Genomic DNA, 14,444 nt, shown 5'->3' on the forward strand with positions numbered 1-14,444 from the left:
CCTTCCCAGAGATGAATATCCCTGGTGTGGGGAACCAGAAGACTCAAGCATTCATCCAGGAGTCCTTTCTCTTTTGCTTTTTTTTCTAGTCACCATAAAACCCCTCCAGTGTTCCTGCTCTCCAGCTGCCCAACTCCCTGGCAGCTGATGCCTGGTACTGCCATGCCCAGTGAACAGTGTACTCCTGGGGGCATGGGATAACCAAGGAAGCTTCCCTCTTCCCGTTAAAATAAAGCTATGAGGGGGAGGAGCACCACATGCCCACAGTGCTGGCTCTGGAAGAGTGGCTCTGGATCCCTGTGCTCCCCCTCATGCCACACTTCCCTGCTTTCCCAGACTCTTTGTTTCTGGCCACATGAGCTGCTGGACACAGGGCTGGGATATGGCTGGGTCACAGAGATGGAGAAAAGCTCTTATTTGAAGGGTGAAACAGCCCCAAAGGAGCCTGTCCTGTGGCTGTTCCTCGTGCCCCTGGCTTGCTGGGCACTGCAGATGCCAGGCTGCAGCACAGTAGGGCCCTTCCTGCATTTGCTCAGGCAGCTGGTGTGAAATGTGAGACCCTGGTCACGTCTGCTGGGGGAGGAAGGGAAGGCGTGGGATGCACAGAGGAAATTGGGTTTTGACATAAAGCATGGGCTGCATTGAAGAAGGATGATTTCCTTTGAGGAGGGTTTGCAGTGCTGACCTACCCACAGACCATGAAGAGTGAGAGCACAGAGGGGCTGGAGCCAGGGCCATCAATCAGGGGGAAACAGAACTCCCAGGGAGGCTCCGGTTTTCCAAAACGTGCCCAGTCGCCTTTTGGTTTGGAAAACTTGAACCATGAGCTGTTCAGAGCCAGGACTCTTTGAATCCAAGCCTCTAAAGCTGGGAGAAGTTTAGAGAAACTCCCTGTCTTGGCTCATCTCCAAGTCAAATTAACTCCTGGAAGGTGAGGAGGTGTTCAGATAAATATCAAATCGCTCTCTAATGGGTCAAGGCCATTTTTTCCAGTGAACAAAAAGGATTTTTATTGGATCTGTCTTACACTGCATAGCTCAGACTGAACTTAAGATAGCTGTGAAAAAAATTAAGAAATGAGGAAGTCCAAATCCTGCAGCAACGGTTAAAACACATTATTAAATTTCCTCATGAAGACTTCACCAAAATAAACCCAATGAAAAATCAGTTTAAGATTGAACTGAATCTGGATGCAAGAGGTTTCTATGGAAGTTCACTGTTATGAGAAAATTCTAAGGGGAATTTGGAAATAAATCACAAATTCACAACTCAGGGAAGTGAATTTCTAATGTTTTTACTCAACTATCCTGTCCTCTGCACTGAAACCTTCAAGACTATGCCCCTAAGTTTTCCCTCGGTTCTTGGCACTGCAGTCACTGTGAGCACCCCTCTGTGTGTGGAGATATTCCTAAGAGAGAAACACATCATGATAATAGCATAAAGAGGAAATAGTAGAAGGCTTCTTAAACATTCCAAGGAGAGGAAAATTGCAGAAAATAGATGTGAATCCACTTTTCCTCCAACATTCCAGGGAGGTGAAAGGAAAGCAGACAGAACAACAGTTTTCTCTGGCATCGAAAAAATCCTCTTTTCCTTCTGAGCTACTGACAAAAAGATTTAGGGAAAAGAAGAGGAAAAAAGGACATTTGTACAGTGAAGAAAAAAGGGAGAAGGCTTTGAAGACCTAATTAAAAGACTGTCCCAAGTCACTTCAGTTCAGCTGCATCACAAAAGTCTAACAGAGATCCATGGGACCACAACAACCTGCCCAAGAGAATAAGACACTGTAAACAAAACCAGTCACTCCAAAAACCCACCCCCCTTCCAAATCCAGGGGGCTGGGAAGGGGAGGAGGCTGCAGCTGAGGGCCTGTTTTCCTGCTCACTAATAAATTTAGTTTACAGAACCTTTTGTGAGTCCTTTTTAAGGTTGTTTGTTGATTAAAGCGGCAAACAACAAACTTAGCCTTAATTTATGCTTCTTTAAACATTTCAAGCTTGGGGGGGGTGCTTTTTATAGGAGTTAATGAGGCAGAATAGGTTCTTTAAGGGGAAGATATTTTCTCACCAAATTAAAACCTGTATTGAAAATAAAATAATGAGATGAAGGTGGCTTTTCTTTCAGAAGTAAATAAATCTTGGAGTAGGAAACTTCTCACGCACTTGGAACTGTCCTTATCGGAGAGATCTGAGAACAGCAGGTTCACAAGATGTTCTCACTCTCCTTTTTTTTTTTAATTTATTTTGCCTTCCTCCTTTCATGTAAACAGTAATAAAGCATTACTTGCTCTAAATGTGCAAACAGTTCCAGCATGTGAGAGCAAGGAAACAGTGGGAGCCATTCTCCTTTGCCACAGCAAAGCCATGAAAGCCCCAGGCAGGGACTTGGCCCCACCATAACCCAGGCAGGGTAGAGAAATGGGCCACATTGTGCCACCTCAGACACCTGGGCAAGTCTTAGAGTAGCTCCAAGCAAGATCCTAGGTCAGGCTGAATTTTCCAAATTAAAGCTAGCCTCAAATCTACTGCATTTTGGCAATCTGGTGAAGCACCACAAGGAAGATCAAGCACCCGAGAGGGCAGTGCTGGAAGCTACTGTGACACCAGTAATTGGATGTCATTAACTGGGGACAAACAGGCACAACAAGGTCCCGGTGCGATAGGAGAGCATCAGCCCTGGTTCCTCTCGGAAATGGGGAAGAAAGCCTCCCTTTCACAGCAGCTCCAAGCACACTCGAGAAGATAACCCTGTTTGTCTTCGCCGGAAAGGCCGACTGAGCGCCGGCCTTGCAGGGACAAACCGGTCGGTGCAGCCTCCGGACATGCAACTGCACTTTGGGGGCATTCTGGGTCTCACTGAAGTGACAGCATTTTCTCTGGAAAGAAGCCCACCTTTTTGGCTTATTCCTTACCAAAAGGAATTCAGATGTTTGTGGTGTTTTGATGAATTATCCCTACTGTATGGGTAAGAACAGGGCTAAGCCTGCTCTGGAGTGCAAATACAGCATTTTCCCTTCCATCTTTGGAAATCTGCAGACAAGGCAGCCACGAGCAGTTTGTAACTCCCCCCAGGATGCTGGGAGCTTTGCAGGAAGGCTGTGCTTACCCTCCTGCTGCCGGCAGGCTGACCAGGGCTAGGTAAGTCCAGTGCACCTGTGGGAAGCCGTGGCAAAGCCGGTGCCTTATGCGATGGAGCAACAGCTCAGCTCAAATTTCAAAGCAGCTGTAAGACTCAGCACCATGACAGGAGGGTATGAATGGGGCTGTTTTCATATCTGCCATGCAAATGTCTGTTAGCACAGCAACGTTATCCGTTGTTATCCGCAAACGGAGGGATTTTATCCGCCGGCCTCCCTCTCTGATCATGGAAAATGTATGCACAGGATAGCCAAAGGAACTTGAGCTGGCAGCCAGCCACTCCCCGTGAAACCGCATACTGCAGGAATGAGAAAAGGAGCTCAACAGGCACCAAAAAGTCAACAGCCAGGGGAATTCCAGCGTTTGGTAACGGCTTGGGAAGATCGGGCTCTGCAAACCCAAGTGCTGTGTGGAGCTAACCTGCAAAGCAGCTGTGAGAGAGAGATCAGCCAGAAAATTATTAAGAGAGATAAAAAAAAAAGAAATTATGCGCTTTTCTCTCAGTTCATGAAAGCATACCAACAGTGCCCTGGAATTAGCTGCAGACATGCAGCTATAGAGAGGCATGGAAGCACTTCACAGGGAGGAGGGAAAACAAGGAATGCATCAACAAATCTTCACAGAGGAGTCCCCAAAGGCAGGCAGGGAGGAGAGACAGTCTCCAAAGGGAGACTTCTGGCTGGACTGAGGTGTCATTGTCTGAAATATCAAGAAGAAACATTTTCAAGCTGTGAGCCAGCCAAAGACAAGTAATGGCATATGAAGGTAAAGTAGAGAGACTCTAAAGGCTAAAATCATAAACTGGATGAAAGCATCTCCAGCATGCTGGAGCCTGGAGGGATAGGAGGCGAAGCTTCCTCATGAACTTCCCCTCCTCTCTATTGTGCACATATCTACAAAGGGCAGTCTGAAATTCTCCAGTACACTGAGCATCAGCTGGGAATGTTTCATGGGCTCTCCCACTGGAAATGAAACTCTAAATAAAGGGAAAATCCCTCTTAGGTACTCTGAACATGATGCCTGCTCCAAAGCTGCTGAATGGAATGGAAAACCTTTTGCTGAGCACCTGTAGCTCCCCCTCAGTTATTATTGCTCTGCACAGCACTTAGAATTTAATTTCTAATTAAGAGCCATGAACCAGACTCCAGATCAGATGGTATCAATGAGCATTTCCACCAGCATTTCTCTGGTGGTTCTGGAAGGGAAAATCCTTGTGCTGCCTATGCAAGTCCCAGGTGTCCCAGTCACAGGGAAGAGCTGCACCTGGCTGCAGACACAACCCCCCAGAGCTGTGCTGGGCTGTGGAGCAACAAAATTGGGCCAGTGCACTCGGAGCTCAACCCTCCTCACAGGGACTCCCTGCCAGGTCAAGGCATTGGAACTTGGAGTGGGATTGTAACTACAGCTGGTCAAAAATTTACTGCAGACACTGGTTCTGTTCAATGAAATACCTGCAGGAAACATCCACTGACTCACTCACATGGTTAAAAATAAATTGAACTGTTTTCAAGTTTTTTTAGAATGGAATGAGAATCCTCCAGATCAGCCTCTCACATGAATGATTTATTTTGGTGGTTTTTTTGTTTGTTTGTTTGTTTTTTGAATCACTGAATCCTCTATTTCAGACTTTCAGTCTTTCATTCACTGGGCTTTTTTACAACCCTCTGGCTGTCAGTTCCTCCCCCACAACCTCTAATGATTTTCTTCTTTTTCTAAGCCCTCTTGTCTTCAAGAAAGGATGCAGTTTTAAAATAGAATAGACATTTATTGTAGCAATTTACATTTTAGACATTATCATGAATGAATAAGCTGAAGCAAATTTGCTCTAACTTGTCCCTACCTAGGTTGGTTCTGCAGTGCTAACAGTTATTCAGAGAATTCAGCATTTTATAATCTCTCAGACACACTCTGGTCCAGCCCTCCACCTTGAGTAAATACATGGTATGTGTAAAGGACTTTGGATTCACCTAATAAGCCAATGGATGTCACTGTTGCTCTACACAAACCAAAATGGGAATGCAAAGAAAGATGATTAAAGCAAAATAAAGTTACAGGAGAGAGTTCTCTGACCTGGTCTGTGTTGGTTACATTGGGAAATTCCTTCAGGGGCTTCCTAAGTGCATGTCCAAGGTATCCCACTGAAACCACAGAGATAAGGTCAGGCTAACAGCTGGGTGTAAAAAAGGAGGGCTTCAGGAAGGTTCCTAAGCTGTTTAACCCCTTCAGTTGCAGCCTCCCCTGAAACCTCAGCAGCAAGAGGCATTTGTTGATGAGTTTCCTGGGAAGGACCCACCCTTGTGCAGCAGGATGCTCCAGGCTGGGACAAAGTAGGTCACCACGAGGCTCTTCAGCCATGGCCAGAGCTGCAGCTGCCGCATTTCTAGGTCAGTGCTCACTCCTGCTTTAATGGGTTGATAAAGGTTTAAGAAACAAGTGGAGGTTTTGCTTGCATTCCTGTGTGCCAAGCAGCAGCTCAACATCTCATGAGAGCTGCTGTCACTTGAGAATCGCTGTTGCAGTGAGGGATGGTTTACACTGAATTACTGATAGAGCTCAGGGAAAACAGGAGAGAAAGGCAGGGTCACCAGAGCACAGAAAATGTGGCCCAAAAGTAGAGATAAAGGTTTTGAATGCAGTGAGGGGAAATGAAGAAAAATGCTTCAAAAGTATGAGGAGTGTGAAGTTTCTGATCCTGGTCTAGTTCTGTCAAACTGTCCTCAGTCAGAGCTGTCCCTCATGTGCATGGACTCTGTGAAAAGAACTCAAGCAACTGGAATTTGTTTCCTGGAAGGAAGATTATTATTTGATCAACTGGGAAAGAAAATGCCTGGGGCTGCTCCAAATTTCATATATTTGGATCTAAAATACACTTGGGATAAGTGTAGTTATTCCAAAGTGCTGGTAAGAAGAATAATTCCATTTCCTGCACATGTTGTTTAGCAAGCAGGAACTATTCAAACCAATAAAGCCAAAACAGGAACCTCAAATGCCAATCATTTAGCACTGGAACAGAACCACTGGACCACACTGCTCCCACCAAGTGAGGAACTCGGTCTGAGACATTGTCAAGGTGCTGATCAAAGAAATTCATTTGCTATCCTTTGAGATCCCTCAGGAACATCTCCGAGGCCAGTCTCAGAACAAGCTGAGCTCGTTGAAGTCTCTCCCAAGAGCCAGCAGCCTGTGAGCTGCCTAATTGGCACCAGGCAGGAAGGAGGCTGTAGTAAAGCCTGTGTCAGGCACAGCTGTAGTTACTGTTTGTGCCTGCTCCGAGGACAGCCACGCTCCGTCTGCTCTGCCCTGTCATTAGTCCTCAAAGAGACACCTCACCAACGCCTTCCTGCAATGACAGCTGCACCTACCACATGTGTAAAGGCACATTTACACTAACCTTTGTTTTTTTAACTTCCAAAACCTGCAGACTAAATGTTTAGGTGCCTGAACTCCCTTGTACAGTTGGATAAAGTTTTGCCTCCCCTGTAGGAATAAAGTCACTATCTGCAAGTTAACTGGTCTCCAAACCCTTTCTGCCTGCTTCCACGCAGCAGTTCCATCCATGTCTAGAAGAGGTTTTGCAATGGCGCTTTTGGAACTGGCCGTTTCCCACCTGGTATCCAGCCTATTGGTCCGACAGCTGTGGCAGAGGGAAAAGCCCAGGGAGCCACTCCATATCATAACTCTGATGCTGTGATACCATGATGTTGCTCACCCTGTGCTGACGTCAATTAAACCCTTGTTAACTTCCAGCACTAAAACAAATTCTGGTTTATTTACATTGGAAGAGGCCAAGTCGAGGAATTTGCACTTCACGTTTATCGAGTAAATAGCAAAAGAAAAACACTTGACTCTCCAAGTGGTACAGAATGACATAACCCAGAGCTGAGTAAAACAGGTAAAAATGAAAATTGACATCTAAATAAAAATGCCTCAATATAAGTATGTCTGAACTAAAGCTCACAATAATTTCCTTGGGATTGTCATTGATAGTAAGTACTGTTAAAAAGCCAAGTCAGCTATATCTTAATTCCCAGATATTTGGTCTGCAAGGAAAGTAATCACTTGAATAGTGATGCTTTCAGGAATTGCACAGTAATTCAAGACTACGTGACAAGAGAACTCTGAAAGAGGCATCATTTAATGGCTGAAAACAAGCCCGTGCCCTCAATCTGCTCTAAAGGAGAGAGGCCACCCTGCCAAAACCCCGGAGCAATTTGCACTAAGTATGGTGCCACTGGCAGGCACAGTGCCCTGGCAGAAAAGGAAGGCGTCCTGCAATTTCATAAGGTCAAGATTAAATTATAAGATACTCTGTTGCTATAAAATAAGCAACCTGGTATCATTAGGCCCTAACTCCTAATGGGTGAAAATCCTCAGTGCCACCACAGTTAATTATGCACCCATGCAAAGGCAAAGAAGTTGTTTTCTAGAATTAGATCAAAAGGATTGAAAACTCAGAGTTAGGTCTGGAAAACAGATCTCTCTGCAGTCTTTTGTACTTCAACTAACTCCTGAATCTCACCCCCACCCCTGGACAAACGCACCAGCAGAAAAGGAGCAAATACCATGCACTTGATAGGGATGGTGGCCGAGCACACAAAGGCAGGACTCGTCTGAGCAACACAGTGCCACCTGTGATTAACCTCCCAGGTGATAGGATGCTGTTCTGATCAGCTTGTCAACATCTGAACATCAGAAAGACACATTCTCACAATATGGAGCGCACACAGAACACAACACAAAGCAGCCAGCAGAGCAGCCCGCTGACAGCAGCATGCCCAGGCTGGGGCAGGCTGGCACTTCCTCACAGCTGAATGCCATCTCCTGTGCCCAGCGGGTTGTGTCAGCACAACAGATCCAGCTGTGCTCACCACACAGGCTCACGTCTAAAAGAACAAGCAAACGGCACCAGAGAGAACGAGAGGTGACAGCAAAGTGCAGCGTCCCAGCTCACCGAGTCTCCGAGCGTCCCATGCCTCACCAAAGCAGGCGGACAAAACAAGCAGCAGTGCATTGCTCTCCACTGCCACCAAAGGGAGCTGAAGTTTTCCCGACAGGTGAGGAAGCAGAAGGCCCCGGTGGGGCGTGCAGTGCCGCAGCGATGTCCCTGATGCCGCGGAGCCGGGTACGCACCGTTGGGATGCGCTCCAGAGGGCCAGGAGCTTCTTGAGGGCGTGCAGGTGAGCCTGCATGGGGAGCGCTGCCGGGAGCCCGCGGCCAGCCTGCAGCAGCAGCGCTGCAGCTGCTGCCGGCCAGGGGAAGGCAGCGCATGGGGAGCCAGGCCAGGGGCAGGGAGGGAAGCAGCCAGCCCCTTAAAAGCTCACCCTTTTAACAGGCAGGCTGCATTAATGACAGAGCTGCGCTCGCCAGCAGCCAGCCAGCCATGGCTTTGGAGTAATTGCCCTTGCTGCAGGCACCGAGCTGATGAGACAAGAGCGCAGCAGAGCCAGGTGACTAAACCAGGGCAACAACAGCAGAAGGAATGCAGGAGGGAGAAGGTGCCTTCTTGTTGCCCCCCAGAAAAGCACTGCCATCTCTCTGAAGCTAAGGCAGGACCCTATGTTTTAGTAATCCTGAGTTCTCCAAGCTCAAACACACCAGCTTGCACAAAGGATTGATGGCTTAGCCCAGCCTCATCCAACACTTTTTCCAGAGCCTAAAATGATCTTAGAACTGTAAAAGCTCCTATTCCAGTGTCACAGTGGAGTCACAGCTCCTTGGGAAATGATAACAAAAGGAAGCCAAGGCAATGCCAGTGGTTGTCCCTTCATTCCTGGTTTCGGTCAGCTCCCTGTGTGATCCCCAACACCCATGAAGAGAGCTCAGAAACAAATTTTATTGCCAGTTTCACAACCACACCTAGGGATTCTCTCAGCCCAGCCCTTACATCAGGACCCTGGCTGGGTAACAGCCTGATCTCTCCTGGCTCAGACACTGCCTGTTCAGACACTGCTTGTCCTCCTCCAGCAATGAGAACCAGTCCTGGGAAAGTCCTGTGCTTCCTGGTATGGAGTGATACTGCAGGGCTGACTGGGGAAAAGCTGGTGTCACACGTATCCCTCTCCTCCTCCTCTGCTACTGCTTCTCCTCTGCCCCAGGGGGAAAGGGATGAAAAAGAAGCAGTAGGATGACATTAGTAAGGAAACGCCAGAAGAAATGAGAGAAACCACAAAGAAACACGGAGAAAGGCAGACAAGGGAATCCTTAGAGAAAAGGTCACCTAACAGAATCACACAGGATAACCTTTCTGTGCATATTTGGTGCCATCCTATCAAATTAACCACTAATTGTCTCATAGAGGGTAAATTAAAACATTGATTAAAAGGATTTCATACCTTATTATATTCTGAAGGATAATGCCTCAGTTAGGCATATCTTGTGCCCATCCACATGAAGTTAAATAAGGGCATTTCCAATCCCGGAGGAAGCAGGAATTACTTGATCTATCATACGGACAGTGAAGCTGAACCACTGATGAATTTATAGATAAAGATCTTTAAAAAGCAGGTGCCTAAATTCACGGACTGAGTTTCCAAAGCACAGAGCAGTTTGCAGCCCCCACTGACTTCAAAGAGCCCGTCTTGGCCATTCACACAGTTTTGGAAAAGCAGGAAAAAAGATAAGGATCGCTTTTGATGAAAAGCTTGTGAGTCAAGGTTGGGATGAAACTCAGGGTTAAGCAAAATGAAGGCACATCCCAGGCTCAGCTCCAGTGCCCTGGTACAGTGTGTGTCTGCTAAATTTATGGTTATTTTCCCATCCCCATGCAAGGAGGCTGTGTCTCCTCACTGTATCAGTAACAGGAGATCAGGGCACCTCCAGCTTCGTTAACCATGTGCTGAAATCCAGCATGCTTTCTTTACAGGGTACACATGCAGCAGGGCAGTACTCCCTCTTTGATCTTCAACCTGCTCCCTCCGGGATCTCTTTGCATGTTGAACTCCTCCGCATGTCCCAGAGAAGGTGTCACCATAAAACAGGAAGGCCAGAAACAAGGAAAGTACAAATAATCCCACTCCCAAACCAATATATTCACTCCGCATCTCTAATTACAGACAGCCAGGACAGATCTATAAGCCTGGTGCTGGAGACAGGAATGTTTTTAATTACATGTGGTCCCTAGACTGCCAGGTAGCCAGCTGCTCTCTCAAATTAGCCTGGTACGGTTTCCCCCTCCTCCCTGGATACATCTCCAGAGCTGCTAATGCTGAAAGCAGCTACAGCCTGGATTAAAATCCCCGTGGATGCCAACCAGGACCTTGTTAATACTTCACAAGATGGTTTGCTGGATAGGGTCTCAATACTGCTGAAGAGAAATTAACATCCTTATAATACAACTTTTCACTCAGTCAGCCTACATGCAAAGTAGTTTACTCAGATGCAAAACTGTATTTTCTCTTCCCTTCATGTTGTGAAAGGGCACAAAGGTTCCCATCTAACATTCCACCTCCTTCCACCAGCAGCACAGTAAAATTCCCATTCTTTGAAGGCAATATGATTTCTGGAAAGAGGGCATGAAAGCACCTCAGCATTCATCACTTCTAAGAGACAACACAGGGAAGCACTTAGGTTAGCCTGAAGTGCATGCCCAGGGGCCTTGCTTAAAGCAGGCCTGGGATTCCTTATGCAAGTGTTCATCCATAACTGGTGTTGAATTAGAGCCCTGTCTGTCAATCTGGCACAGTATTAGCTATGACCTTCCTGTTTCCTCATGGCACAGATGCTGCAGAATGACCTTCAGCCATGCTGGCAGGAGCTGCCAATGTGCTGGGAAGGTTCAGGAAAGGCCAAGTTAGTGTGTATGATGGGTGTCTGACTGCTAAATGATCCTGTTCCTCATCTTTCATGCTTCTAAGAGGAAATGAAATTTCAAGCTAAAAAGTAAATGCTTTTTTTTTTGAGCAGAAAATGATGATTATTTTCAGGAGGAAAGCCAGTGTCACCCAGCCCCTGCCATGGATCTGGGAATTGACACCACAGCGTCCTGTGCAGGTTGCTCAGATACTGGGTTTGGCCAGGCAACACCCCTCAGGATGGAAATGGTGTTGGGCTTTTTTATTAAAGCTTGGACATGTGACTGGATATTTCCCAAGTTCAAACCTGAAGCTTTTTAATTTCTGCCAGAAGTGATGCTGGTCTTGTGAGCTGGGCTAGGAGCAGAGATGCAGCAAGTCATCACCACCAGAAATGTAGTAAAAACGAAATAAATTGACTGAGAGTATTTGGCATGGCCTAGGTCTCTCTTTGCAAAGGCCAGACACTCAAGGTTTTATTATGCCCTGCATATAGTGGATCAAGGGGAAGACAGTCATTTCCCATGTACTTGAGAGTAAATGAGAGCAGAATCAGACTCCACAGTAATTGAGAACTGGTAGTGAACTTGCTCTGTAAGTCTCTCTAAACCTCAAGCCACTCATCATGCAGACGGTATTAATTTTAAGGGGATAACTAATGCAGAGCAAGGAAAAAAAAATCCCACAGTCAACCCACAACATTCCAGAGCTATTTACTGTGTGGGGTTTTTTGTCATTTGATAGTTTTTTTAACAGTTTTAAACACTGTCCTCTTGATTCATGAGTTTGGTCTCCAGTGAATACCAGGAGGTTTTTACAAGACCAGCAAACACTCTGCTATTATATTATTTTAACCCCAGCTGTAGCAGTGGTGATCTGTGACAGTTTGATAGCTGCTGTATAGACAGAGCTGGGGCTTGAATTTTTTTTTCCTTTCCCCCTTTTTTTTTCCCCTTTTGGTGAGAGCTGGGGCCAAGCCATGGCAGACAATCTTGTAACATGCTGATTTGTTCTGCTGGCGTCTCTCACCCTCAGCTTGTCACATGTACTTTTCAGCATGCACTAAAAAACTAATCAAAACAATCCTGCAGCGTGAAAGGTACAGGCAGCGACTTCCTGACACTTGCCAGGAATTGCCATCACTGGGAATTCTCATGCCCCACCACCCACCCTGACTAACCTTCATAACAAAACAGGGCTCAATGCCTTCAGAAATGATTCAGGTCAGAGCAAATGTTGCTCATGTTTTATCACCCGGGAAACTCAGAAACTTTCCAAGAATGAAGTTATGGGAGCGGGGCAGGCCAGGGAGCTCTGATGGACTGTCTCCCGTAGACAAGGAGGCCTCAGTGTCAAAGCAGCACGTCCAAGGGCAGGGAGAGCGGGGAGGAAAGCGCCCTGAGAACCTGCAGGACACTGCTTACAAACAGGTGGCTGAATGCTAAAGAAAGACACACAGAGAGAACAAGCAGCAAGACACAGGCATGAATGGAATATATTTTACAGCCTGGCATGAGGAATTTAAGGAATTAACACGGTTCTTTTCTGTTTCCCAGCTTAGCAGAAATATTCAGGCTTTAATTATCATTTGTCTTGCTGATGGAACATAAATCCCCTTCTGGGGCACTCTGCAGTCTTTGACTTACCTGACACCCAGAAAGAATTTGATTTTGTGCCTGACATCGCTGTCAGCAAAGAAGAGAAACCGGTGTTAAGAGGTTTCAGCCTCCTTTGTTGATCTTGGCTTACACAGTTTGAGGACTTCAGGTAGATTGGCATTAAACAAAAAAGTCCAATGTGCTTTTGCCCTAAATTCCAGGGTGCTACTCTGTGACAGGACTGCTGGTAGTGACCACTCTCCCTTCCTCCAGCATATGGCCTCTGGCCCCCATATCCAAGGGCTTGATCCTGCAAGGCTGCGCCTGCTGTCCCCACACCAGCAACGGGGTAATCCAGAGCATTTCAGTGCAACTGCTCACACTCTTAAAGCTGATCATCACCTGAAAAGCTTTGCTGGATCAAACCAGAATATTTGGCACTGGGTAATTCGGGAACCACTTCTTTTGGTGAATCATATTCTACGAGCCCTTTTGCTTGAGCAGCCCAGCAAACACCCCCAGTAATAGATAAAGGCAGTGAAACCACGAGGGCAGTGATTGCCAGATTTTGGGATGGCTCAGAACTGGACTGAAGCCTAAATCATAAATTTTTGGCTTGCCTTTGGCTACATCAGTACTTGTGAGTAAAGGAAACCTCTCAACCTCCAGGCCTGGAGCAGCTCACTGAACTGCTGGGGACTCACTGCAGGATGCTGCAAGGTGAGCAAAACTTCAAAACTGTGCTCAGGTTTCAAGGAAAATCTCCCTTTAATTCACCTTTGTTTCTGTTAAAGCCCAAAAGGGTTTAAAGACAATGTCAGGTGAAAGATCTGTAGGGAGTTAAAGCCCTGCTGACAGCCTGACTTTAATCCCCAGTGGTGCAGTATGTGTTTGGGTCTTTGCTCTGGAGCTCTGGCTATTCCAGCCATATCCCAGGAGCCCCATTAGCTCAGGCTGTTCCCTCCATTGGGGTCACAGGAATGTGACTGAGAATAAATCCATCAACTAGAGAGAAACCTTCTTTTTACATCTCTAAGGCCTGATGGAGTTTAAGCACAGGATTTAAAGCAACTCACTATGTTGTTCCTGTGCCCTCTGGCACTCCACACTGAACGCAGGAGCCAGCTTTTGTAGCATAAATGAAGCAGGTTGCTAAACAATTGAGCTGACAAACTGGTTGGAAAGGTTGTGCTTCCTATCTGGCAGAGGCAAGATGGTCCCTTGACCTTGGGAAAAAATACTGCCCTTTCTTTTAGGGAAAAGATGTCCCCACCACCCTCCTGTCCTGTGCTTGTGTCAGGTGATAAAGGCAGGTGATCAGTACTGCCCTGATCAGGAATCCTGCTTGGCCTAACCTCAAAACATACAGCCTAGCAGTCAAGTCAAGGCCTTTTGTTGGGTTTTTTATTTTAATGCCGGGGTGTAATGTGGGGACAGCTCCCAAGGATCCTCTTTCCAGTCTCTACCCCATTCCCCTCTCTTACTCTAGAAGAAGGAACTAGCAAAATGTTGGGTATCTGCCTGGGTATCCTGAGGCAGAGCTTAGGAACTGGGAAGAGCAGCACAGCTGCACATCATCACAGTGTAATCTTCCTAAAGGCAACCAGTGTACTCCTTTCCTGGAAAACTTGTAAACTTTACTATGGAAGCATCACCACATACCACCTCCCTTCAGCATGAACTGTGACTGCCAGCAAGCAATCCCAAGCAGCAGCTATTACACTGCACTCTTCATTTCCCTGGAGGGAAGCTGGGATGGCAGTGACTCTGAAAAAATAAAAGTCTTCTCAACAAGCAAACTTGATCTGTAGTGAATCCAGCTTGGAATGCTAGCTCCTAAGAGCAAAGGTTGGTAAGGAACCTGAAATGTGACAACATGAACTCCAAGCTGGCAGATTTAAACCAGAGTCATTTTCATT

General features: G+C 46.6%; 1 protein-coding gene across 3 annotated transcripts in view; it reads right to left on the bottom strand.

Annotated features, from left to right (window-relative positions):
• The window catches only part of SHROOM3 (shroom family member 3), a 115,710-nt gene that overhangs the window by 43,800 nt on the left and 57,466 nt on the right, over nucleotides 1–14,444 (bottom strand). The gene's annotated exons all lie outside the window — the stretch shown is intronic.

Source organism: Vidua macroura, chromosome 4 (assembly GCF_024509145.1).
Source record: "Vidua macroura isolate BioBank_ID:100142 chromosome 4, ASM2450914v1, whole genome shotgun sequence".
NCBI lineage: Eukaryota > Metazoa > Chordata > Aves > Passeriformes > Viduidae > Vidua > Vidua macroura.